Consider the following 26,740-nt stretch of genomic DNA (forward strand, 5'->3'; position numbering starts at 1 on the left):
ATGGCACCCAGTTCTTTTCTTTCTTTTTTGTTATTTTTATATTTTTAAGATATGCTTTGTAGGCCCGGGGTTTGGCCTAATGGTAGAGTGCTTGCCTAGCATGCACAAAGCCCTTGCTTCAATTCCTTGGTACCACACACAGAAAAAGCCAGAGGTATCTGGGTGCAATTGCTCATGCCTATAATCCTAGCTACTCAGGAGGCTGAGATCTGAGGATTGTGGTTCAAAGCCAGCCCAGACACTAAAGACCATGAGATTCTTATCTCAAAGGGGAAGTGGGGCTATGGCCCAAGAGGTAGAATGGTAGCCTTGAGCTGAATAGCTCAGGGATAGTCCCCAGGCCCAGAGTTCAAGCCCTACGATCCACTAAAAGGAAGAAAAGAAGAAGAGAGAGAGAGAGAGAGAGAGAGAGAGAGAGAGAGAGAGAGAGAGAGAGAGAGAGAGAGGGAGGGAGGGAGGGAGGGAGGGAGGGAGGGAGGAAGGAAGGAAGGAAAGAGAGGGAAAGAAAGAAAGAAGGAAGGCAGGAAAGAAAGAGAGAGAGAGAGAGAGAGAAAGAAAGAAAGAAAGAAAGAAAGAAAGAAAGAAAGAAAGAAAGAAAGAAAGAAAGAAAGGAAGGAAGGAAGAGGCAGAGGCTCAAGTGGTAGAGCACTCGTCTCAACAAAGCTCAAGGACAGTGCTTAGGCCCTGGATTCAAGCTGCAGGACTGGCAAGAAAAAAAAAAAATGTGCTTTGCTATGCTGACTAGGCTGGTGTAGAAACATCAGTGCTCAAGTGATGCTTCTGCTTCAGCTTTCTGAGGAGCTGGTATCGTAAGTGCCTGCCAGTGGGAGATTCCTAATAGATTCCCTACGAGGAGTGCCTGGCAAAGTTGCCACTGGTCTAAAATAATAATAGTTATCATTTACATATGCCATGCACTGGACAGAGGGCGTTACTTATCTACATTTCATCTTCATAACAACACTGACTTGCTATGAACTTCAAATTACAGAAACTTGATTCAAGTTTGATTAAAGAAGATCCTCTTGGTTCATGAGCATAATAATTGGGTATTCGCACACTATGTGATATAGGACTCCCTCACATCTTCTTATGAAGTCAGTACATTAAGCATCTGATGTGAAAAGCAAAAACAGCTTGCTTAAAGAATAGGAAAGTGAACCAGGCACCCGTGGCTCATGCCTGTAATCCTAGCTGTGCAGGAGCCTGAGATCTGAGGATCGAGGTTCAAAGCCAGCCTGGGCATGAAAATCTGTAAAACTCTTATCTCCAATTAACCACTAGAGAACAGGAAGTGGCCTCAAGGGGTAGGGCAGTAGCCTTGCACTGAAGAGCTTAGGGACAGTGCCCAGGCCCAGAGTTCAAGCCCCATGACAAAAAAAAAAAAAAAAACAAAAAGGAAAGTGTACAGTGTATACATTCAGGAGGTATAACAATAGTATGCCATGGACTTCAGGCATGGTTTGGTCAGTGTTCCCTTTCCATTTCTTTGCCACTGTTTTTGTCGTATTTTATTATTTTATTTTACTTGAAGAGCTCAAGTTTGAACTCAGATCGTGCACTTGGTAAGCAAGTATTCTACCACTTTAGCCACACTTCTAAGTGCTTGATACTTTAATTCTGTGATTTCAGTGATGCTGTGAACACTGCTTGTGATATTTGAGGTTACTTGTACTTTTTTTTAAGATGTATCACTAAAACAACAACAGAAATCTTACAAGTGTCCTTTAATAGAGCAAAGAAAAACTTGCCCAGAACCCTAGATTAAGCTGTTTGCATTATTCAGCTCAAGCTGCCAGAACAAAATATCCTAGATGTGATTGCTTAAATAATAGTAATTTGTTTGATTTTTAACAAAAATTCATTCTTGTTTTCTTAATATCTTTATTAGCAGACATAGATTACATTAAATGATTTATTACTATATTTATATACATTCATGGAGTTTGACCAAATTCATTATCTAGGTTACTCCTTAAACTCTACTCTCCTTTGTTTGTTTTCTTAAGACAGGTTATCACAGCTCAAAAGACCTGGAGTGAGGTAGGTAGCTCAGGCCCACCTGCAATGTGTTGTTCTCTCAGCTCAAGCTCGGAAGTACTAGGATTAGAGGTATCAGAAACTTATTTTCTCCCAGTTCTGGAGTCTACAAGTTCAAGAGTAGGATATTAATGAGGTAGTGTTCTGCTAGGCTTTCATCTGGGTACACAAAGGCCATCTTCTATTGTATCCTCGTATGAGAGGGTGATAAAGGAAGGCAGAAAGAGAGGAAGAGAGAGAAATTTAGTTTTAAAAAAAATTCTATAGTTATTATAAAGGTGAGGTACAGGGGGTTACCATTTCACAAATCAAGTAATGAATACATTTTCTTCTAGGCAATGTTTTTGGTATTTCTTCTTACCATTATGAGGACCCCAGCTTAATGATTTCACCCCAACTTATTAATTCCAAAACATCCCCTTTGCAAATACTACCACATACAGGGCTTTAACACATGAGTTGGCATAAGCACAATTCATCCCAGCACCCTTCTGCTTATTTCATTAGCATCCCAGACCAATCATTATCAAAAAGAAGGGAATTTATCATGATTTGCTTAGATGGATCAGCTGAGGTAGAAAGGATTTGGAGAAGTCAACTACAAAGTCCACCATAAAGGAGACATATTTCACAAGTGAGGAAGCTGTATCTGAGAGATAAGTGATGGGACCAAGGTCACATGCTACATAGGTAGAAAAGCCAAGAGTTAAGCTCAAATGACTCTAAAAGCACGTGATGTTTGTTCTGAGCATGCTAGCACCTCCTGTTTGATTTCGTAGTGGCAGTTTATCTGTACCATCTGCTTTAGGCTTTTTCTTCTTTCTCTTTTCTTTTTTCTCATATATTTTTTTATTGTAATTAATAGAAGAGTTACATTATATTTGCCAGATAGAAGGTGCATTAATTTACATACTTCGATACCCTTTCTCATGTCTTGGTCCCCATTTCCCTTCCCTCCACCCCCACCCCTCATCTCTTTTCTTTTAGACTCATATACCTTGACTTTGCAACCTGAGCAAGAACCACCCTGGACTCAGAGGGTGTTTTCTGAGATCCAGACATGAAGAACGAGGCCAAATTAATAGTTGTCCACTGTTCTTCATGCTTATATTTCAGGCCTCTCACTTTCTCCTTCCTTAGAGCAATGCCACTTTTCATTTTCCCAAAACTTATATTCCTGGTAAACAAAGCTGCAGTGGAGTCTCCAAACAGACCTTTCACATTGTTCAGTCTGTCTAGAGGCATTGTTTCTGTGGCCTTGTTTTTCCTCTTAGGGAAGAGATAGATGGGTAGATAGATAGATAGATAGATAGATAGATAGATAGATAGATAGATAGATAGATAAGGGAGGGGAGGGGGACGGCAGAGAGGGGAGAGAGGGAGAGGGAAGGAGGGAAGGAGGGAAGGAGGGAGGGAGGGAGGAACTTGGAAAGCTCTGAACTCTCACCAGTTTTTATTGGCCAAGTAACCTAAAACATAGTCTCTGAACCTCAGGATCCTTCTTTGTAGACTATGGATAAAATACTTCCCAGCTTATTCTGAGAAATAAGAATACATATGCACCAAGTACCTATGGTTCATGCCTGTACTTTTAATTACTCAGGAGGCTGAATTCTGAGGATCACAGTTTGAAGCTATCCCAGTCAGTGACGTTCATGAGAATTTTATTTCCAACAAAATCATCTGAGTGATAGAGTATCAGCTTGGGTGAAAAGAAAGTTAAGGAACAATATCCAGTCTCTGAATTGAAGTCCCAGTATAGGCACAATAGAAAAAAGTGCTTTTAGATATAAAGTCCTACTTCTTTTTATAACTTATTTGGTTCTTTTCTTCTTTTTTGTTCCCCCTTCCATCTTCCCAACCAGATTGTTTTTGCCTTTGAACACTCATAGAAATTGCAGCTAACATAACTGGTTTTCTATTAATCAAGTACTACTTTCCAATAACTTCTGCTGCTGCCTTGGACTAAACTTTTTGTAACTATTCAGCTTTTTTTTTTCTAGTGGGGGGGTTTACCACTGGGGTGGAGTGAACCACTAGCACCTCACTTAATTTTATAATTAGACTGTAAATAATTCCAGCTTCTGCATTAGATGGTATGGTAGCTTGTACCTACAGTTGGAAAGAATAACCCATGTAAACTTTCTATTATTTAGGGGTAGTAAACGTGTGTGTGTGTGTATGGGTGTGTGTGTGTGTGTGTGTGTGTGTGTGTGTGTGCCACTCTTGGGGCTTGAACTGTCCCTGAGCTTCTGTGCTCAAGGCTAAGCATTCTACTGCTTAAACCGTTGCTCCACTTCTAGCTTTTTGGTGGTTAATTGGAGATAAAAGTTCAAAGACTTTTCTGTTCCGGCTAGCTTTGAACCATCATCCTTACATCTCATTCTAGTTAGATGATTTTAAATGTTAAGTAGCAATCACTCTTAGATAGGAGGCTGAGAATAGAAAAAGACTGTATGATCAAGGAATGGAGCTGTATTTTTTTTAACATTTGGAAATTAGAATTGTGAATTTAAGGCCAGCCAGGGCTACATGGCAAGATCATGTCTCAACAATGAAAGACTAGAGCTGGGCTCGATGGCTCGTGCCTGTAATCTTAGCTGCTGAAGCTGAGATCTGAGGATTGCGGTCCAAAGCCAGCCTAGGCACTGATGTCTCAAGTCCATGAGACTCTTATCTCTAATTAACCACCAGAAAACCAGAAGTGGCTCAAGGGGTAGGGCAGTAGCCTTGAGCTGAGGAGTTCAGGGACAGTGCCCAGGCCCAGAGTTCAAGTCCCATGACCAACCAAAACATAAGAAAGAAAGAAAGAAAGAAAGAAAGAAAGAAAGAAAGAAAGAAAGAAAGAAAGAAAGAAAGAAAAGAGAGAGACAGAGACAGAGACAGAGACAGAGAGAGGGGGGAGGGAGAGAGAGAGACAGAGAGAGAGAGAGAGAGAGAGAGAATTGAGTTTGGGTGCTGGTAGCTCATACCTTTAATCCTAGTTTCTCAAGAAGCTGAGATCTGAGGATCACAGTTCAGGCAGAGAAGTCCACGTGATTCTTATCTCCAGTTAACCAGCAAAAAGCCAAAAGAGAAGCTGTGGTTCAAATGCCTTGAGCAGAAGTGCTTAGGGACAATGCTCAAGCCCAGAATTCAAGCTCCAGTACCTGCACACACACACACACACAAAAAAAAAAAAATTAAAAGAAAAAAGACTAGAGCTGGAGCCCAGCAAGCATAAAGCTCTGAGTTCAAACTTCAGTATTGCACAGGATGAAGAAAGGAGGAAAAGGAGAAGAGGAATGAACTTATATAACCCTTTATATTTAGCAGGCTTCAGGGGTCGTTATAGTAAAGACACATCTCCTCATTACTATTTTTGTTATTCATTGAATATGGCTAGAATTATCTCTGAAATTCATAGTAACTGCAAGAAGCGTATTTATCCTTCCCAGAGTTCTGGCCCATAGCTTTCACCTTGATGCCCTTCTTGCCTTACTTTATGAAGTAAGTCTTGGTCTTTGTGTTGCAAAGTTTATTCACTTGTTATCTTTCCAAATATTCTGTACCAATAATGACATGAAATCTACTGACATTAGCAGAGCCTTCCTTGTTTAAAACGAAAGGCAATGCTATGTACGTCAAGATGGTAAACACTACTCAGTACCAATTCAAGCCATCTATTCATACTAGAGATAGAATCTGGTACACAAGCTCTGACTTGCACTTTCCTGTCCTGTCCTTGGGGCCTGAGAGCCAGCTTCTAAATCCAGGATTTAGGGCTGGGAGTTTGGCCTAGTGTAGAGTGCTTGCCTAGCATGCATGAAGACTTGGTACCACATACATAGAAAAAGCTGGGAGTTGTGTTGTGGCTCAAGTGGTAGAGCACTAGCCTTGAGAAAGTCCAAGGACAGTGCTCAGGCCCTGAGTTCAAGCCCCAAACTGGCAAAAATAAAAATAAAAAATAAATAAATCCAGGCTTTTGAGTAAGTGAGGTCACAATCAAGGAAGAGAGTTCCCCAACAGATTGCCTTACCCGAGGACACTGTCCTCTGCCCTCATGACCGAACTTCTGTTGTCAGCTGAGCTAGACTCCCTACCCCCTTCCATGGGAGCAAGGTCAAGGCCAAGTTCTAACTGGTGCCTATTTCACTTTTAAAGAGCAGCCATTATCCCTATGACAAAGCAAATTGTGCTGTTAATCTGAGAATCTGGTTAAAGTACAAGCAGATCTCAAATATAAACATGTAGACATGAAGTGTTTTGCATTTTGTAGGACACAGCCAGTTGCACTTTGCTATGCACGCCTCCCTTGCCACCCCTAATGAACTAGGTCACTAGGCCAAAGGCTTTCAGAACTCCAGAAAACTGTAGTGTTACCTTGGCCTTGACTCCAAAAGGGCTTCTCTCTCATCCCAGCTTCCTCCTGGAGGGAGGAGATCCTCTCCATTTCTTGACCTAGTCAAGGGCTTGGGTTTCTCTGACTCCTGGTTTTAGGCAGCTGCTACCAAAATACTTGCCAAGATATAATGACAGTGTCATTATAATGTCTCCTTTATGTAAAAGCATGAGTAATATTGATCAAGATTCATTGTATTCATAAACTAACATGTTGAATTAAATCCTCTTTGTGCAACTACTTACAGACACTTACAGATACTTAGGAACCTGAGGTCTGAAGATTGTGAATCAAACACTGTTCAGGCAGGAGACCCATGTCCAATTAAAAAAAAAGCCAGAAGTAGAAATGTAGCACAAGTAGCTCAAGAGTACTAGCCTTGAGCAAAAACATTAAGGGCAAGAGAGGGGGTGGGGGGGAGGGTAATGGGGACCAAGACATGTGGAAGGGTATCAATGTATGTGAATTAATGCACCTTCTATATGGCAAATATCATGTAACCCTTTTATTAAATACAATAAAAATATTAAAAAAAACATTAAGGGATAGTGTCCATGCCCTGAGTTCAAACCCCAGTACTGGCACAATCAATCTATCAGTAAATCAAAATTCAAAGCTTTGAGACTGGGGGCAGGAGTAGAATGATGGTAGTCCCTAGATATCATTTATGAAAGGCCTTCTCTTCATCTTCTAAATTGTTATTATAAAGGTGATATACAGAGGGGTTACTATTTACTGAAAGGCATTTGGGAAGAAGCTTTCCTCCTTAAAGCATCTCTGATAAGAGGACAAGATTAGAATCTTTCTCTGAGAAAGTCCTATTCCCTTTTCGTCTGTGCCATTATTTCCATTTCTAAAAATTTAAGCAAGTCCAATTCAACTTACTGAGGCTGACTTTATGTATAGTATTTTATTTTGCCTTGAATATATCAGAAAGAATTAGAAATAGCTCTGGCCTTGTGAACAATTCCAAACCTTAAGGGCCACTTACCAGAGAATCATGCATCACACAGAACATGTTACCTGCTTTCATTCTGTAAAAATGATAGTACAAGCATGTCTTTGCTTTATTGGAAAATTGAACTAGACGGAGGTGAAAGGGAAAGGGAAAAATTGCAGCAAAATGATCTAGCTACTGAAGAAGTAATATATACTTATTTTCAAATAATATTTGTCAGCAGATTATCAGTGCATAATTCTCTATGTCTTTTGGAGGTGTGTGTGTGTGTGTGTGTGTGTGTGTGTGTGTGTGTTCTGATATTGGAAATTGAACTCAAGGCCCAGGTACCATCCCTCAAGGATGTGCTCTACACATTTGGCTTTTTGCTGGTTAACTGAAGACAAGAGTCTCACAGACTTCATTGCTCTAGCTGGCTTCTTACTGCAATCCTCAGATCTTACTCTCTGAGTAGCTAAGATTAGAAGTGTTAGCCACTGGCACCTGGCTCCAGCCAAAAGATTATTTTTGCTAGTTCTGGGGCTTGAACTCAGGGCCTGGGCGCTGTCCTTGAGCTTTCTCAAAACTAGTATTCCTGTGAGTTTGGCCTAGTGGTAGAGTGCTTGCCTAGCATGCACAAAGGCCCAGGTTCGATTCCTCTGTACCACATACATACAAAAAAGCCGGAGTGGTGCTAAGGCTCAAATAGTAGAGCTCTAGCCTTGAGAAAGTCCAAGGACAGTGCTCAGGCCCTGAGCTCAAGTCCAGGACTTGAAAAAAAAAAATCAAAACTAGTATTCTACCACTTGAGCCACAGTACCACTCCTGGCCCAGATTATTTTTTAATTGTTGAGTTTCCACATATAAAGTATCTTTGATCCACATGGAATTATACTTATTGTAAATCCTAATGTCTGAGTCACTTCCATTCCTTTCTGTGTTTAGTCACATACCCATTGTGCCTTCCTACTTCTTGCAGGAGCCAGAGAAGAGAACATAGATTAGAAAGAGATACCCTGGATTCTTGACAGAGCTAAAGACTGCCACCATGTGAGAGAGACTTTCACTATGCTTTTTCTCCCGGGCTTAGACTCATGGCCTCGGTATTGTCCCTTACTATTTTCTGCTCAAGGCTAGTGATCTATCACTTGAGCCACAACTCTGCTTTCAGCTACCTTCTGGTTAATTGGAGATAAGAGTCTCAGGGACTCTCTCGCCCTGATTTCAAAAAAAAAGTCATTTACATTCTTAGTTAATTCCTAGGTACTTTATTTTCTTTGAGGCTATTGCAAAAGGAGTTGCTTTCCTGATTGTTGCCTCGTTCTTCTCATTGTTGGCATATAGAAAGGTAGTTGATTTTTGAGGGTTATTTTATACCCTGCTACCTTGCCAAAGATTTGAATCAGCTCAAGCAATTTGGGAGTGGAATCTAGAAGATTCTTTAAATACAGAATCATGTCATCTGCAAAGAGGGAAACTTCCACTTCCTCTTTCCCTACTTGGATCTCTTTTGTGCTTGTCTTTCTTTTCAGGATGGAGAAAACTTAATAAAAGAAGATATCATCAACATAATCACCCAGGTTTAGAAATTCTCAATGGTGCTTCACTTTATTTTGTGGTTTTATATTGGCTTTTGTTTTCAGAACTTGGGTTTGAACTCAGATTCTTATGTATCCACCTCTCTAATATCTGGCATAACAAGTGGCCAGCGAGACCCAGGTAGAATGCTGGTTGCTTGTAGAGCCCTTGCTAACACAGAAACTCACATCTGTTTGTGTAGGGACTAACTAATGTTGGACTAAAAGGCTGTTTTATTTTGTTTTATGCTGGCTTTGGGGCTTGAACTCAGGGTCTCATATTTCTGCTTGTCTTTTTTTTTTTTTTTTTTTTTTTTGCCAGTCCTGGGATTGAACTCAGAGCCTAAGTATTATCCTTGGGTTTTCTCAAGGTTAGCACTTTATCTCTTGAGTCACAGCACCACTTCTGGCTTTTTCTATATGTGGTACGTAGTATCAAACTCTGGTCTTCATGCAAGCTAGGCAAGTACTCTACCACTAGGCCAACGTCCCAGATCCTGCTTGACTTTTTTGATCATGGCTGGTACTCTACTAGGCTCTATAGTTGAGCCACATCTCCACTCTGGCATGTGCTAGTGTGTTGGAGGTAAGAGTCTCTTAATTTTTTTTTTTCCTCCTGGGGCTTGAACTCAAGTCCTGGGTACTGTCCTTGGACACTTTTTGCTCAAAGCTAATGCTCTACCACTTGTTCAACAGTGCCACTTCCGGCTTCTCCTGTGTATGTGGTATAGAGAACATGAACCCAGAGCTTCATGCATGCTAGGCAAGCACTCCTGGCCTGAGTCTCTTGAATTTACTTGTTGGGCTATCTTCAAATTTTAATCCCCAGATCTCATCTTCCTGAGTAGGTAGGGATTATAGGTGTGAACCACCAGTGCCAAGCCAAAGCTATGACTTTTTTTTTTTTTTCTTTTGCCAGTCCTGGGCTTGAGCTCAGGGCCTGAGCACTGTTCTTGGACTTTCTCAAGGTTAGAGCTCTACCACTTGAGCCTCAGCACCATTTCCAGCTTTTTTCTATGTATATGGTACTGAGGAATCGAACCCGGGTCTTTGTGCATGCTAAGCAAGCGCTCTACCACTAGGCCAAACTCCCAGCCCCTAAAGCTATGACTTTTAAGGAGACAGATCTAGGTCATTATTCAAGCATTTAGAATGAACTTTAAACCTAAACTAAGATCACTGCCTGAGTATTCATTAAGTTAGTAAATGAAAGCCAAATAAAATCATAATGGCTGGTTGAGTAGAATTAGGGAAAAAGTCAAAAGAAATTTTACATGTGGTGGCAAAGATGAACCTTTCATAAAGTGTTTGCTTGCCCTGTGCTACCGGTAACAATTTAGATCCCAGTTTTTATTTTTTCTTTGCCAGTCCTGGGGCTTGAACTCAGAGCCTGGGCACTGTCCTTAGGCTTTCTCAAGGCTAGCATTCTACACTTGAGCCCCAGCACCATTTCCAACCTTTGCTGTGTACGTGATACTGAGGAATTGAACTCAGGGCTTTGTGCATGCTAGGCAAGCACTCTACCACCAGGCCACACTCCCAGCCTAATAGATCCCATTTTTAAGCAAGGTGACCATTTTCATCGCAATTGTTTAAATAATACTGTCACTAATTTCAAAAGCATTTCTTCAGCTCAAGCTGAGTTCTTCAGCTCAAAGCTATTGTTCTACCAGTTGAGCCACAGCGCCATTTCCTGTTTTCTAGTGGTTAATTGGAGATACAAGTCTTTTGGACTTTCATGCCCAGGTTGGCTTTGAACTGAGATCCTCAGATCTCAACCTACTGAGTAACTAGGATTACAGGCATGAGCTACAGGTGCTCAGCTTGCTTCCAGGGTCTTCACTCTGTCCTCAGCTTTCTTGCTCATGGTTGGCGCACTTCTACTTTAGCCATGCTTCCAGTTTTACCTTTTACTGGTTAACTGGACATGAAGTCTTGCAAACTTTCTTGTCTAAGTTAGTTTTGGACCTTGATCTTCCAGGTTTCAAGTTCCCGAGTAACTTAGGATGGCGGACAAGAGCCACAGGCAGCCAGCTAACAACTTCTTCATAATATATCCTTAAACCCTCATAGTTAATAGCTTATGCTCCCTGAACCTATAGTCCATGCCAGGAATTATTCTTTATATGGATTAACCCACTTAAGAAAATCCACTTTGTAGGTGTCACAGTCCATGTATTTGTGATTTAAATAACACAAACAAGTCTTGGTTCTTTGTGTGTGTGCCCCTGTGCTAGCACTGGGGCCAACATGTGGTTCTTAGCTTTTTCACTCAAGGCTGGCACTCTACTACTTGAACCATAGCCCTACTTCTTCCAGCTTTTCATAGGCTAATAGGAGATAAAGGTCTCAGGGACTTTACTGCCCAGGCTAGCTTCCAACCACAGTCTTTCAATCTCAGCCTCCAGGGGCTGGGAGTTTAGCCTAGTGTTTGAGTGCTTGCCTAGCATACACAAAGACTTGGGTTCGATTCCTTGGTACCACATACATAGAAAAAAAAAGCCAGAAATGACTCTGTGGCTCAAGTGGTAGAGCTTGAGAAAGCCCAAGGACAGTGTCCAGGCCCTGAATTCAAGGCCCAGTACTGGAAAAAAAAAAAAAACTCAGCCTCCAGAATAGCTAGGACTATAGGCAAGAGTCACTAGCACCCCATTGAGCATTGTTTTTTAATGAAACATTTTGTTTCAGTTTTACATTAACAAGAATGTGTATATTTGACTAAAATATATCCCCAAATTTAACTCTTCAAAAATGGAGAGAGAGAGAGAAAAAAGTAAGACTGTATTTGTCAGCTTGCATTATTGCAACTACTCATTGTGGTTGTATACCTTTATAAAGAGATTCATGGTTCTGCTGAAAGGTCAAAAGGCTATGTATGACTTTGCTGGCAAAGTCCCAAAGTGATGCCACACATCACAGGACATGAGACAGAGAACATGCACATGTATGCCCTGTAAGCTCTCTTGTTCTTTTTTTTTTTTCATATATTTTATTGTAATTAATAGAAGGGTTACATGATATTTGCCAGATAGAAGGTGCATTAATTCACATACATTGATACCCTTTCACATGTCTTGGTCCCCATTTCCCTCCCTCCACCCCCTCTTGTTCTTCTTATATGCCACCATGATGCACTCTTTGGATTCCATTATGATGACTTTAATCTTCTTGGTAAGGACCGAGGTCTTCCTGGCAAGTCCTGGTGAGAGCCTTTGACTGCAACAGGACATAGCAGAGAAGTTAGAGAGAAAACCACTTTTGTGCAGAAAGCAAGCAGCTGGGATGGAGCCAGTCTATCTCTTTTATAATAGCCTATTCTTGTGAAAATGAATCAACTTCTGTGAATTCCAAGCTCACTCTGAGCATTTTTGTTTGTGCCCACTTTTGGGGCATTTTCTGTTGCCAGAAAATTTTTCCTTAAGCCGCCCCCCTCCCTGCCATGCCAAGATAAGTGTCTTTAAAATTCCTGCTCCGTTCTCAGAGTACACTGTTTGGAAAAGTGGGCAGATTCAGAGGGAGAGAGCTGCCAGTCCCCAACTTTTTGTAACCAAGTTAGTTTACTGAGGCTGCAAAAGGCTTAACACAGAGAAAATACCTGTGTGCTTTTAATCAGGTTAGTAGTCAATGTTTCTGGATGCCATGCTTCAATTTATCATTCCTCATCCCCCTCCCCCTAATCTGCTTCATAATCCCAGGACCTTCCTTTGAGCTACTTTTTAAAAAATAAATTATTTATTTACATTGATTTTTACAAATGCCATATTTCAAATGTCATGTTCTTTGACCTACTTTTTAAAGCTCCATTGTTATTGCATAAAGAACATTGGATTAAGAATCAAAAATGGTGTCAGGTGTTTGACGATATATGCCAGTAATCTTAACGTTAGGGCCCAGTCCTCCAATATGAGGGGCCATGATCAAAGGAACAAGTCTGGCACAAAAGCGGAAGTTAAACAGAGTTTTACTCTGTGCCTAGTATCGAGACTCACACTGACCGGTCACGGTCATCTCTAAGATGTGAGTGAGAGAGCGACCCCTTCTAATCTCACAAACTACCTTTATAGGCCACCAGCCATGTGGTTGGGCTTGGCCATACACAGGTGGCCAATGGAATCTCAACATACTTGGGTGATGGCTGGGGCAACCACTGACATCTTTGCTATTTGAACTGACCTATCATCTAGGTGGGCTTCTGGCACACTGCTCTGATGACAAGGGAATGGGAGGGAGTTTCCAGGCAGGCCAAGGTGGGGAAGGAATTCTGGTAACTCCACCTGGTTAAACTGCTCTTGTAATCTGAGCTGAGTTATCAGGGAGTTTACAGCCCCTGGCTTGAGTCAAGTAATCATTTGTCATGAAGATGGGAAATGCCTATAGGGGATGGATTTTAGGGGAAGTCAAGAAAGGGGACCCTTTCTTAACACAAGAGGCACACCTGACAATATGATATATGCCAATAATCTTAACACAGGAGGCTGAGGCTGAAAGCCTCATGGTAGGATTATGATATAATCACAAACAAAACAACACAAATTGCAAAAACTAGGAATAACTTAGGTGTCTAAAAGATTGGGGTACTGAAACCTGGAAAGCTACTTTACTCCCATATCTCCACATTTACTTTCTATGAAATATGTGGCTTGGACCCAGATTCTGGAAACTCCATCCTGGGTCAATATTTGGGATTTTTTTCCTGTTAGTAAAATGTCCTTCCTCATTCCTTAGTCCTTTCCCACTTCCTAGGCTTAGTTTCTTCCATGTTTGTTGTTAAAAGGTTGCTAGTTGAAAGAATGTTATCAACTGCAAGAGAAGAGGTATTCAATGTGTGGTTTGGTTTTTTCACATCTTGTTACCAGTGATTACCTGCTTTGTGATTCGTAATGCCGCCTATTTTTGGGCCAAATACATTTATATCAGGCAATTGATCTTTTTAACTTCTTTTCTTCCTTCTTTCTTGGTTTTACTGAAGATTGAACTAAGGGCCTTAAGCTTGTAGGCCAGCACTCTAACTTTTGAGCCACATCCTCCAGCGCATCTGCTTTTAAGGCTGTATTTCAAATAAGATCTCACTCCTTTGCTCAGTACTAGCCTCAAAACACTGTCCTCTCCTACCTGTCTCCCAGAGTATCTGAGATTACTGTTGGTTATGAGTGTGTGTGTGTGTGTGTGTGTGTGTGTGCAGGTGCAAGCATGCCAGTTCTAGTACTTGAATCCAGGACCTGAATACTAGTTTTTTCAATCAAAACTGGCACCCTTACCACTTGAGCCACATCTCCACTTCTAGGTTTTAGGTGCTTAGTGGAGATGGAAATCTCACAGACGTTTCTGCCCAGACTAAGTAGTGCCATCTTGTCCTCACTACCATTTTGGCTTCTTAATAGATAGTGGAGTAATTTTCACCCAGATACAAGAACTCTAGAGGTGATTTAGGACTTTCTTTGTTCTGCAGCTCTGTTGTAGATGTTAAGCAATGCAGAGGTGATATGTTTTAAATTGCAAGTGTGTCATGTGTTGTTTAGCTCCAGGCAAGTTTTACTCCAGAGACTATTTGCCCTTGGTTGTCCTTGATTACTGCCCCTGGATACCTTGCTTCAGTAAAATAAGTTTTGCAAGTCACCATTCCATGTGACATCTGCCTTGATTTTTATTTATTTATTTATTTTTGCCTTTATGGGCTCTGTAATAACCACACATGGAGCTGCAGGTCACTGGCTTTCTAATAAAGACTCCCAATTTGACGTCTCAAGGTGATAATTCTGTTTCTCACCAATAAAGTTTCATGTACCACTGCAATCCTCAGATCTTGCAGTCCTTAGCCTCCTGAGTAGTTAGGATTATAGGAGTGAGCCACGGGACTTGACAGCACAGTTGTGCACCATCCAGTCAGATCATTCTATTATTTTCTAAGGAATATAAAGTACTTGTACAAAGATGTTGTCATTCAACGAAGCAGTTTAGAAATATACAGTGCATCTTGATCAATGTCATTCCAAATTTCATCTTTTTTCCCCATCCCTCCATATCCTAGATCATTCTTTTTTTGTATTCTTTTTATTTTTTGGTCAAGGGGCTTGAACTCAGGGCCTGAGCACACTATCCTGGAGGTCCATTTGCTCAAGGCTAGCACTCTATTTCTTTGAGCCACAATGTCACTTTTAGTTTTCCTTTTCTTTCTTTCTTTCTTTCTTTCTTTCTTTCTTTCTTTCTTTCTTTCTTTTTTTCTTTCTTTCTTGTTAGTCATAGGGCTTGAACTCTGGGCCTGGGCGCTGTCCCTGAGCTCTTCAGCTCAAGGCCTATCCCTTGAGCCATAGCCCCACTTGCAGTTTTCTGGTGATTGATTGGAGATAAGAGTCTCACAGACTTCAGTGCCTGGGCTGGATTTGAACCTCCATCCTCAGATGTCAGCCACCTGAGTACCTAGGATTACAGATGTGAGCCACCTTGCCGATCATCACTTCTAGTTTTCTGGGAGTTAATTGGATATAAGACTCTTAAGGCCTTTCTTGCCTGGGCTAGCTTTAAGACCCACTAATATCAGGCTACATCATTTTCAAAGAATTATTTATAAGCATTTCCTCAGTTCACAGAAACATCTCAAAATAAATGAATAGCTCTGCTCAAAATAAACAAATGGCTAATGGCATTTGCAGGGAAGTGAATGAATCTAGAGTGAATCATGTTGAGTGAGACAAGTCAAGACCAAAGGAACAAAAGGCACATGGTATCCTTAATATGTGGCTATTAGATCCAAACAGTACAAGAGCAAGGACTCAATAGTTGCATACCCAATGCTATGGACATGGTACTGGAAATATAAACACAACTACATAGATATAACAACTTATGACTCTATAGACATAATGTTTTATTATGTAGATTAATATGAAGTTACCTCCTTATAACAAGACCTTTGTTCACTTGGGCCAAAAATAAACATACCATTTAGTGCTAGCAGCAACAGTTGGCCCAGGTTCACATTATGTTCATGCACTACATCCTATAAAAGAATTCTGCTAAGGCAAGGGTCGATTCTAAGTTAATAGGCTGCTTTAACACTAAGCTACATAAAAGCAGTTATTAATGCTAGTCAAATTGATCCTCAAAAAAGGTATAGTATCCCTGTTAAGCCCGTACTAAGTAAAGTACTCGATAGAAAAGTAAAGGCTGCATATGTATTTAGCTTTTTCATTTATAAATTTTTTATTAAATAATTTATTAACATTGATTTTTGACATCGTATTTCAAATGACATGTTTAACAAAGAAGTATTCAAGAAGGGAGTCTCTATATCATATTTAGCTTTATATTCTGCATGTTTTCTCTTTTTATTTTAAATGTATTTTACAGGTGATATACAGAGGGGTTATCGTCAGGTACTGAGAGCACATTTCCTTTTGAGCAGTGTCACCCACCCACCATTCTCTCCCAGTTTTTCCCCTCCCAAATTCCCTCCCTTGGAAGTCTTATAGCAGCTACTGGGTTTCACTGCTGAATTGCTTCACCCTTTATCCCACCATTTCTCGTCCTTCCCCTCCCCCTCCACAAATCAGATAAACTCATATACAAGGCAATGGGTACAGAAATCAAAAACAGCAACAGAAGGGAATAAACAGGAAGAAGAAGAAGGTAAAGGAAAAGGAGAAGAAGAAGAAGGAGGAGGAGGAGGAGGAGGAGGAGGAGGAGGAGGAGGAGGAGGAGGAGGAAAAGGGAAAAAAAAGAACTACAAATAGTATAATAAAAAAAATCCTCTTGCTTCCATTTCTTGGAGTTCATTTCAATAAGCAGCATTTTATATAATCTTATGCACATAGCCTCTCTTCATGTGTCCATTACCCATTTTTAATTCTTCAGAGAAGTCTCTTTTTAAATTTTTAGCTCATTTATTAACTGGAATGTTGTTTTTTTTAACATATTTGTTTTTGAAAGATTTAATTTTGTTTAAATTTCTAAATAGAGTTTAGATATGGTCCTTGTGTGATATATCACTAGTAAAGACCTCCCATTCTGTGGCCTTTTCTCTTTTCTTTTTTTTTCTTTTTTTGCCAGTTCTGAGACTTGGACTCAGAACCAAGGCACTGTCCTTGAGCTTTCTCGATGCTAGCTCTCTACCAGTTGAGCCATGGCACCACTTTTAGTTGTACCCTTGTATATATAGTAGCAAGGAATTAAACTGAGGGCTTTGTGTATGTTAGGCAAGCATTCTATTTCTAGGCCACACTCCTGACCACCTTCTATTTATCTTGCGAGTTATATCCTTTGCCATCTGCATGTTTTTGTAACAACCATAAAACAAACACAGAAAACCAAGCAAATTAAATGTGCTGGCTTTTCATTTACCAACATTCAGAAATGTGTTTTGAGGAACATATCAATTAATGTAAAAGTTTTTTTTTTTTTTTCCAGCTGGGCACAGTGGCTCATCCCTGTAATACTAGCTACTCAGGAGGCTAAGATCTGTGGATCAAGGTTCAGAGCCAGACCAGGCACAAAAGAACCTGAGACTCTTATCTCCAATTAACCTCTAGAAAATGGGAAGTGGGGCTTAGCTCAAGAGGTAGGGTGGTAGCCTTGAGCTGAAGAGCTCAGGGACAGCGCCTAGGTGGAGTTGAAGCCATATGACCAACAACAACAAAAAATTCTTTTTTTGCATTTTCCTATTCCATTACAATAAAAAGAAGTATACTCTCCCAAGGTGAGGAACTATAAATGATCTTGTATTTTGTGAGGGTCAGATAGTAATGGTGGCTTCATAGTCACCTTTGACAAGTATTGACTCCCTATGTAGGCCCCCAAACTAATTAAAAGTAAATAAAAGCTAGGCATTCTTGCCTCCTATCTATCTATCTGTCTGTCTGTCTGTCTGTCTGTCTATCTATCTATCTATCTATCTATCTATCTATCTATTTATTTATTTTTGCCAGGCCTGGGGCTGGAACTCAGGGTCTGGGCACTGTCCCTGAGCTGCTTTTGCTCAAAGCTAGAACTCTACCAACTGAGCCACAATGACAGGTCTGGCTTTTTTTTTTTTTTGGTCAGGCTTGAAGCTTGAAGTCTGGGCCTGTGCTCGGTCTGGGCCTGTGCTCAGTCTGGGCCTATGCTCGGTCTGGGAGCTCTTCAGCTCAAGACTATTAATCTACCTCTCTTGAGCCACAGTGCTACTTCTGGTTTTCTGAAGGTTAATTGGAGATAAGAGTCTCACTGACTTCAGTGCCAAGCCTGGCTTTGAACTGAGCTCCTCAGATCTCAGCCTCCTGAGAAGCTAGGATTACATGGGCATGAGCCACTGCACCCAGATACCATTTTTTTTTCTTTTTTTGGCCAGGCTGGGGCTGGAACTCAGGGCCTGAGTGCACTGTCCTTGGGCTTTTTCCTCAAGGCTAACACTTTGCCACTTGAGCCACAGCACCGCTTCTGGCTTTTTTTCCCTATATATGTGGAACCAAGGAATCGAACCTGGGTCTTTGTGCATGCTAGGCTCTTATTTAAACCTATTGTTTACGTTGGCATCTAGCAGATAGCTGAAGATGGGCTGATGTATGATCTTCCCCTTGCTTCCTGTGCCAGGGAATAAAGTTCTCTATGGTTCACTATAGCTCTTTTTTTTGACACATGGGCAAGTAGCTGGACTTTTTGTGTGTGGAACTTTTGGAGTTCAGGCTTAGAGTCTAAAACTCTGGTTTTAGGATTACACATGTGTTCAAGTTTCCATTTTTATGGAAATGCAAGCAAATGGATATAACTTAGAGAAGTGAAGGGAAATGGAAAGAGAACTTAAAACCACAAATTTTAAAAATTGCTAAGATGTGTAGTTTTAGTTAAAGAAGGACAGGTTAATAAAGCACACGAGGGCTGGGAATGTGGCTTAGTGATAGAGTGCTTGCCTAGCATGCATGAAGCCCTGGGTTTGATTTCGCGGTACACATAAACAGAAAAAGCTGGAAGTGACACTATGGCTCAAGTGATAGTGCTAGCCTTGAGCAAAAGAAGCTCAGGGACAGTGCCCAGAAAAAAAAATTCCCTAGGACTGGCAAAAAACAAAAACAAACTAAAAAACAAAACAAAAAAGTGCCTGAATACACACACACACACACACACACACACACACACACGCACACACGTAAGTAAATAGAGCTTGTCACTTAACTTTTTTGGTGAAAGCTAATGCTTTACCACTTGAGTCACAGTTCTCCTTCTGACTTTTTGTGGCTAAATAGAGATAAGACTGTCCTGTGATTTCTTGTCTGGGTTGGCTTTCAAGCACAATTCTCAGACGTCAGTCATAAGCCACTGGTGCACAGCTCATTCATATTCTTTTGTATATTTCCAAGTAATAATAATAGTATAAATATTACATAACCTCAAGTACATAGTCTGGATTGCTTGCAGAACCAGAAATGTAGCATTTTAGCTTTTTAAAAATTGAAGCTTCAAGACTATTTTCTAATAATAGGTTGAGTTCAACTTGGCCTGCAATTTCCTGAAAACAAAACAAACAAAATTTGCTATTAATTTACCAAGAATTATCCTGGAGGTGTTTCAGACATAGAATGTTAATCATATTCCCTACACATCAAATCCAAGAGAATTCAGGATGTATTATAGAGTAGTATTCATGAGGGCTGAGGGAAAAGGATGAGCCCCTATGAGCCAAGAAATTTGTGTAGGATGGAACAAGGAGGAGAGGAGTAGGGGTCTGGAGAGTCTTGGCGAGAGAGAGGGAAGACTGAAAAGTGGCAAATAGAAAATTTGGCAAGGGATAGGAATGTGGCTAGTGGTAGAGTGCTTGCCTAGCATGCATGAAGCCTTGGATGGGATTCCTCAGTACCATATAAACAGAAAAAGCTGGAAGAAGAGCTGTGGCTCAAGTGGTAGAGAGCTTGCCTTGAGTAAAAGAAGCTCAAGGAAAGTGCCCAGGCCCTGAGTGAAAGCCCCAGAACCGGAATCGGGGTGGGGGGGGTTGAGGGGAGGAAGGAAGGAAGAAAGGGAGGGAGGGAGGAAGGAAGGAAAGAAGGAAGGAAGGAAAGAAGGAAAGAAGGAAAGAAAAAAGAAGGAAAGAAAGAGAGCAAGAGAAAATTTGGCAGAGCAGCTGAGATATATCCCTTCCAGAACACTTGGATCGAATACTTTCAGATTTTAACCTATTTGTGCTGAAAAAAAAAAAAAAGAAAACAAAAGAAAATCCTGCAGATTCCAGGCTGAGCAAGGTGGATTATACTTTAGCTCTGGGAAGGGGAGGTAGGAAAACTGAAATCTGAGGCTGGCCCTAGAACAAAGGCATGAGACCTCATCTGAAAAATAACTAATAACTAATAACAAGGTATAGAGTGTTGCTCAAGTAGTAGAATACTTGGCTAGCAAGCACAAGACCTTTCAAGTCCATGTCCATAAACAGACACAAGCTGATTTAGTTTGTGAATGCCAACTTCTAGTTTTCACACATTTTATGGAACCAAATATATATAGTATAAAACAACAACAACAACAACAAAAAGTTCCCTGGAAATCTTCTCTCTCTCTTCTTTTTTTGGCGGGGGAGTTGTGGGGCTTGAACTCTAGGCCTGACTGCTGTTCCTGAGCTCTTCAGCTCAAGGCTACTGCTCTACCCCTTGAGCCACAGTGCCACTTCCAGTTTTCTAGTGGTTAATTGGAGATAAGGGTCTCACGGACCTTCCTGCTGGGTTGATGTTGAACCTCAATCCTCAGATCTCAGCCTCCTGAGTAGCTAGGATTGCAGGCGTGAGCCACTGCGCCCAGCACCCTGGAAATCTGTTTTGACAGGTGAAGATTAAATAGCAACTGTCTTTGAAAAGTAATGAGTTTAGTAGATGATTTAGCCCATTTCCTCTTGCTACAAGGAAATACTTGAGACTGAGTAATTTAGAAAGAACAGAGATTTATTGACTTAAATGGCCCCAGGGGTTGCATGTGGCAAAGATCCACCACTGTTGAGGACCCTCTGCAGAGTACCAATGCAACATAGGCATTGCAAGGAGAAACAAGTGTGCTAGAGAGAGTTCTGTTGCTTTTCTTGTTGTTTGCTTTGGGTTTTGTTTTTGTTTGCTTTGAGACAGACTATCATTGTGCCTGGCCTTGATCTCATGTGTGGGCCTATCACTCCTGCCTCAGACTCCTAAGTGTCAGAATTGCAGGTATGAGCCATCATGCCTACTCTTTTATTTTTGCTGTGCTAGGACCCATGTCAGACAAACTTGATACTGCTGAGCGAGAGTTATAGCTTAGCTCAGAGTTCCTTTTTATAAGAAAACCACTCCCCTCTAGGATATGGAAACAAGAGCTTTATCTTGTGTGATTGTTGTTCTTAATGTACTATGTTATTTCTCTTCTCTTTTGTTGCCCTTTGATTAATCTCAGATTGTTAACTGTATCTGACTTTGTTACCTGATATATTGTATATGCATTTACTGGTTTATTTGAAATAGGAAAGGGATGGGGGGAAAAACGAGATGGGAGGGGGTGGGAGGAGGGAAATGGGAACAAAAACATGAAAAGGGGTATCAATGTGTGCGAAGTAATGCACCTACTATCTGGCGAATGTAACTGTAACCCCTCTATACATTATCCTGACAATAAAAATTAAATTAAATTAATTAATTAATTAAAAAACCCCACTCCCTCCATAAGCCTTTAATACATTAATCCATGACTGGACTAATTCTTTCCTAAGAATTCTGCCCTGATGTCCTAATAGCCTCCCAAAGGCCACACTTTCAAAAACTGTTCATTTATGATCCTGAGGAGATAAAGTTCCTAACCTTTAAATTCTAAGATCAAAACCCTAGTAGTAGGTAGCAGCAATCTGCAATGGATTATAGTCACAAAGACATATAAGCTCATTAAAAATATCTGATTAGTGCTCACTTCAGCAGCACATATACTAAAATTGGAATGATACAGAGAAGATTAACTTGGTCCCTGCACAAGGATAACAAGCAAATTCATGAAGCGTTCCATATTTTTTTAAAATCTGATTAAAATTATAATCTTGTAGAAATGTTAGCTGAGTACAACAAAATGAAATAGAAATCAGAAAAATGATACCTTAATATTATTAGTCTGGGCTGCTAAGACAAAATATTAGAAATTACATTCGATGAGTTAAACCATAGAAAAAATTTCCATAGTTCTAGAAGCCAAGAAACCCAGATTAGAGTGCCTACCGACAGTTTCTGGTGAGAGTTGGTAAATGGCCAGATTTGTGTTCTGTTCTTACATGATCTTTTGTTGGTGTGTGTATTCAGGGAGAGGAAGAGCAGTAAGCCCTCTGGTGCCTCTTCTTTGTACCACTCCCTTACACCCTGCTCCTGCTCCCCTTCAAAGAAGCATCTGTATTTCCCTGGGTTATTAGGCAAACATTGTCCAGTGATTTCCCATATGCATGTTAAAAAATGGTATGCCTTCTTCCTGTTATTATTTGCTTGTTCCAGGGAAACTTCAGAGGGTGAAGAAATTTTTCCTTTTATAATAGCTGCAAATTCTCAGATATAAGAAAACTCTTGGGCTGGGAGTTAGGCCTAGTGGTAGAATGCTTGCCTAGCATGCATGAAGACCCGGGTTCGATTCCTTGGTACCACATATGTAGCAAAAAGCCAGAAGTGGTGCTGTGGCTCAAGTGGTAGAGCCCTAGCCTTGAGAAAATCCCGGGACAGTGCCCAGGCCCTGAGTCCAAGCCCAGGACTGGAAAAAAAAAAAAAAAAAGAAAACTCTAAGATCAAGTATCTAAGAAGCAACAAAGGAAGGAAAAGGAGGAAGAAGAGGAGAAGGAGAAAGCTGAGGAAGAGGAGAAAAACAAAGAGGAGAAAGAAAAGTAAAACAAAAGCAAAGTTAAGTGCAGGAATGAATGTAATAGAAAACATGAAACAATTATTATGAAAATCAACAAAAATAAAAGCTTGTTCTTTAGACAGATTAGTCTAAATAGCTAAATCCTACTAACTGCTCAAGGAAGGGAAGAACATGCATATTACCAATAACTCAAATGACAGCTTTCACCACAGAACCTATAGGGATTAAAACATATCATGAACATAACATGAATTTATTATATGAAATTTAAAAGTTTCTAGAAAAATACAGGTTTGGAGTAGGGCTCAAGTGATAAAGTGCTTCCCCAGTAGGTATGTATTAAAAAAAAAGAACTAGAAAATACAACATGTCAGAGTTGTTCTAAAGACACTGAATTTGTAAATAAAAGCAAAGTTTATTCATTTGTTTGTATGAGTTCTCTTGGAGATCATTGATCTTTGTCTTTATGGTATTAGAGATTAAACTCAGAGCTTCATGCTTGATGGGCAGGCATTCTACCACTTCAGCCACACTTCCAGGCCCTTTTTGCTTTCATAATCTTGGAAGTAGTATCTTAGTGTTATGCCCAGGCTGGAATGGGCTATGATACTCCTACTTATGCTTCTGTGTCACTAAGGATGACAGGCAGGTGCCATGGAATCCACCTACTGATTGTGATAGAGTCTTGGAAACTTTTTCATGCCTAGGCTGGCTTCTAACTGTGGTTTTCCTGTTCTCTGCCTCACAACTAGCGAGGATTATAAACTTCAGCCACCATGCCTAGTCATTTTTAAAACTAGACTTTTGAGCCGGATGCCAGTGGCTCATGCGTTTCACTCTAGCTACTCAGGTAGCTGAGTGTGAGGATCACAGTTCAAAGCCAGCGTGGGCAATAAAATCCATGATATTCTTTTATTATTATTATTATTATTAAGGGTTTTATTATATTACCCACCCTGTAGTTTTATTAAAGAATTTACATCATATTTTTACATCATATTTCAAATGACATGTTTAACAAACAAGTATTCAAGAAGGGAATCTCTATATACAATCACTGGCACATACATTTTAGAACATAATCAAAATTAGGTTGAGAGTTTGCATGTCATAATCTATGTAATAAAACATTATGTCTATAGAGTCATAAGTTTTTATGTCTATGTAGTTGTGTTTATATTTCCAGTACCATGTCCATAGCATTGGGTACGCAAATATTGAGTCCTTGCTCTTGTACTATTTGGATCTAATAGCCACATATTAAGGATACCTGAGCCTTTTGTTCCTTTGGTCTTGACTTGTCTCACTCAACATGATTCACTCTAGATTCATCCACTTCCCTGCAAATGCCATTGTTTTATCTTGTCTGTTGGCTTTGTAGAATTCCATTGTATATTTATACCACATTTTCTGTATCCATTCATCTGCAGTAGGGCATCTGGATTGTTTCCATCGCCTGGCTATTGTGAATAGTGCAGAGATAAACGTAGCTGAGCAGGTGTCCTTATCATATCTTGGGTTATGATGTTCAGGGTAGATGCCCAGAAGTGGAATGGTGGGATCGTAGGAAAGGTCTATTTTCAGTTCTTTAAGAAACCTCTGCTTTCCAGAGTGGCTGAACATGTTTACATTCCCACCAGCAGTGTAAGTAGGGTTCCTTTTTCTCCACAACCCTGCCAGCATCTGTCGTTGTCTGAGTTCAAACTCTTGGCCTTTATTGTTGGAGTAAGGTGGTATCTTAGGGTTGTTTTTATTTGCATTTCCTTTATGACCATGGATGATGAACATTTTCTCACATGTTTTTCTGCCATTTTAATCTCTTCTTTTGCCCATTTAGTGAATGGTTTGTTGGGTTTAAGGGGGGGGGGGGGATTAGTTTCTTGAGTTCCCTGTAGATGCTGGATATTAAGTATTTGTCTGATATATCTTTTCCCAGTTGGTTGGCTGTCTCTCTACTTTAGTGGCTATGCTTTTATCTGTGCAGAAACTTTTACTTTTAGGTAGTTCTATCTATCAAGTCTCTCTCCAATCTGTTGTGACCCTGGGATTCTGTTCGAGAATCTTTTGCCTATGACTACAAGTTCCAGTGTCTCTCCTACTCTATCATGTAGCAGTTTCACAGTTTCTGGTCTGACATCGAGGTCTTTGATCCACTTTCAGTTAATGCTTGTTCATGGCGAAAGGCTAGGGCCAATTTTTAGTTTTCTGCATGTGGCTGCCCAGTTTTGCCAGCACCAATAATTGAATAGGCTGTGTTTGTTCCACTGTATATCTTTGGCTCCTTTGTCAAATACAAGTCGACTATAGGTATGTGGTTCTATTTCTGGGTTGTCTATTCTGTTCCACTGATCTTCTGGTCTATTTTTGTGCCAATACCATGCTGTTTTTGTTATTATGGCTCTATAGTAGAGTTTGAAGTCTGCATTGTTCTTTTTGCCTAGAATTGTTTTGGCTATTCTAGGTCTTTACTTGTTCCATATGAACCTTTGGATTGCAGCTTTTATTTCAGTAAAGACTGTCTTAGGGATTTTGATGGGGATTCCACTGAATATATCAAGTTTGGCAGTATAGCCATTTTCACTATGTTGGTTCTCCCTAGCCATGAGCATGGGATGTGTTTCCATTTCCTAGTGTCCTCTTTAATTTCTTTTGCTAGGCTTTTATAGTTTTCATTAAATAATTCATTTACATCTTTAGTTAATTCCTAATCCATCATATTATCTCCATTTAAGTACCCTCCAAAAAAAAACCCCACATACAACCTCCCCCCAAACCAACCAACCAACCAACCAAACAAACAAACAAAAACAAAACCCCACAAGTGGAGGTGTGTCTCAAGAGTTAGTTTTGAGCAAAAACTTCAAGGACAAAAAAAACCAAGTACCGAGCTTAAGTTTAAGTCCCAGGACTAGAATTAAAAAAAGTAGACTTAAATGTTTTTTGGCATTTCAAATATTTTAGTATCCTTGGGTTGGTTATCAAGTGTATGGATGTTTGGAGGAGCCATATTACTATTTTTTTCTGCTTCTTTCTTGTGTTTCTAGATTGAGATCTGTGATCATATCCAGGTGGATAATAACTCTTCCAGGCTATTATGTTGATTCCTTTGTGAGCGTTGTTCTTTTTCTTTTCTTTCTTTCTTTCTTTTTTTTTTTTTTTTTGGCCAGTCCTGGGACATGAACTCAAGGTTTGAGTACTGTCCCTGGGTTTCTTTTGCTCAGGACTATTGCTTTACCATTTGACCCACAGCATCACTTTTGGCTTTTTCTGTGTATGTGGTACTAAGGAATCAAAATCAGGGCTTCATGCATGCTAAACAAGCACCCTACCACTAAGCCCCAGACCTAGCAGGTGTTTCTTGATATCTCTAATACCATTCATCAGCAAGGGAAAAAGAACTGCTATAACAGGAACAACTACGTTTACTTTAGAAGCTTCCCTTTCTTGGTGTACTAGAAGCAGCTGCTGGTCACTGTAAAATTCCACTTGATGTCTAGGCTGCTCTCCCCCAGGTTTTGTACCCTCAGGGGAAGCAGTGATCAGAGCTTGGGGTGTCCCTCAAATGTGTTAGAGAAGAGGGAAGCAAACACAGCAAATTCTTTTTTTTTGTCTTGTTTTTTTGGTGGATCATGGTGCTTGAACTTGGCCTGGGCGAGGTCCCTGAGCTCTTCAGCTCAAGGTTACCGCCCTACCTTTGAGCCAAGTCCCACTTCCTGTTTTCTAGAGGCTAACTGGAGATAAGAGTCTCAGGTCCTTTTGTGCCCTGGCTGGCATTGAACCTTAATCCTCAGATTTCAGCCTCCTGAGTAGCTAGGATTACAGGCGTGAGCCACTACACCTGACAAACACAGCAAATTCTGCACTGAATAGAGTTCAGAACTTCTCCTGTCCTGGAGAACCACAGTTGAAACTTTGAACCGTTTCCTGTTTTTTCCCCCCTGCATTACCTGTTTCTCCATGCTTTTCAGCTGTCCTGTTTCCTTTGTCATGGTTCCTGATGCC

At 40.4% G+C, this 26,740-nt stretch overlaps 2 non-coding genes across 2 annotated transcripts; both read left to right on the top strand.

Moving 5' to 3' along the window:
- Positions 1–1,019: 1,019 nt before the first annotated feature.
- On the top strand, positions 1,020–1,120 carry LOC150049779 (small nucleolar RNA U13). The gene has a single exon (XR_016538943.1). It is a non-coding gene; the product is annotated as a small nucleolar RNA U13 (small nucleolar RNA).
- Positions 1,121–21,806: 20,686 nt separating this feature from the next.
- Positions 21,807–21,913, top strand: LOC150049780 (U6 spliceosomal RNA). Its single transcript, XR_016538913.1, has one exon. It is a non-coding gene; the product is annotated as a U6 spliceosomal RNA (small nuclear RNA).
- The last annotated feature ends 4,827 nt before the right edge of the window (positions 21,914–26,740 follow it).

The sequence above is a fragment of the Megascapheus bottae genome, chromosome 19 (assembly GCF_031878675.1).
Source record: "Megascapheus bottae isolate mThoBot1 chromosome 19, mThoBot2.hap1, whole genome shotgun sequence".
NCBI classification, from domain to species: domain Eukaryota; kingdom Metazoa; phylum Chordata; class Mammalia; order Rodentia; family Geomyidae; genus Megascapheus; species Megascapheus bottae.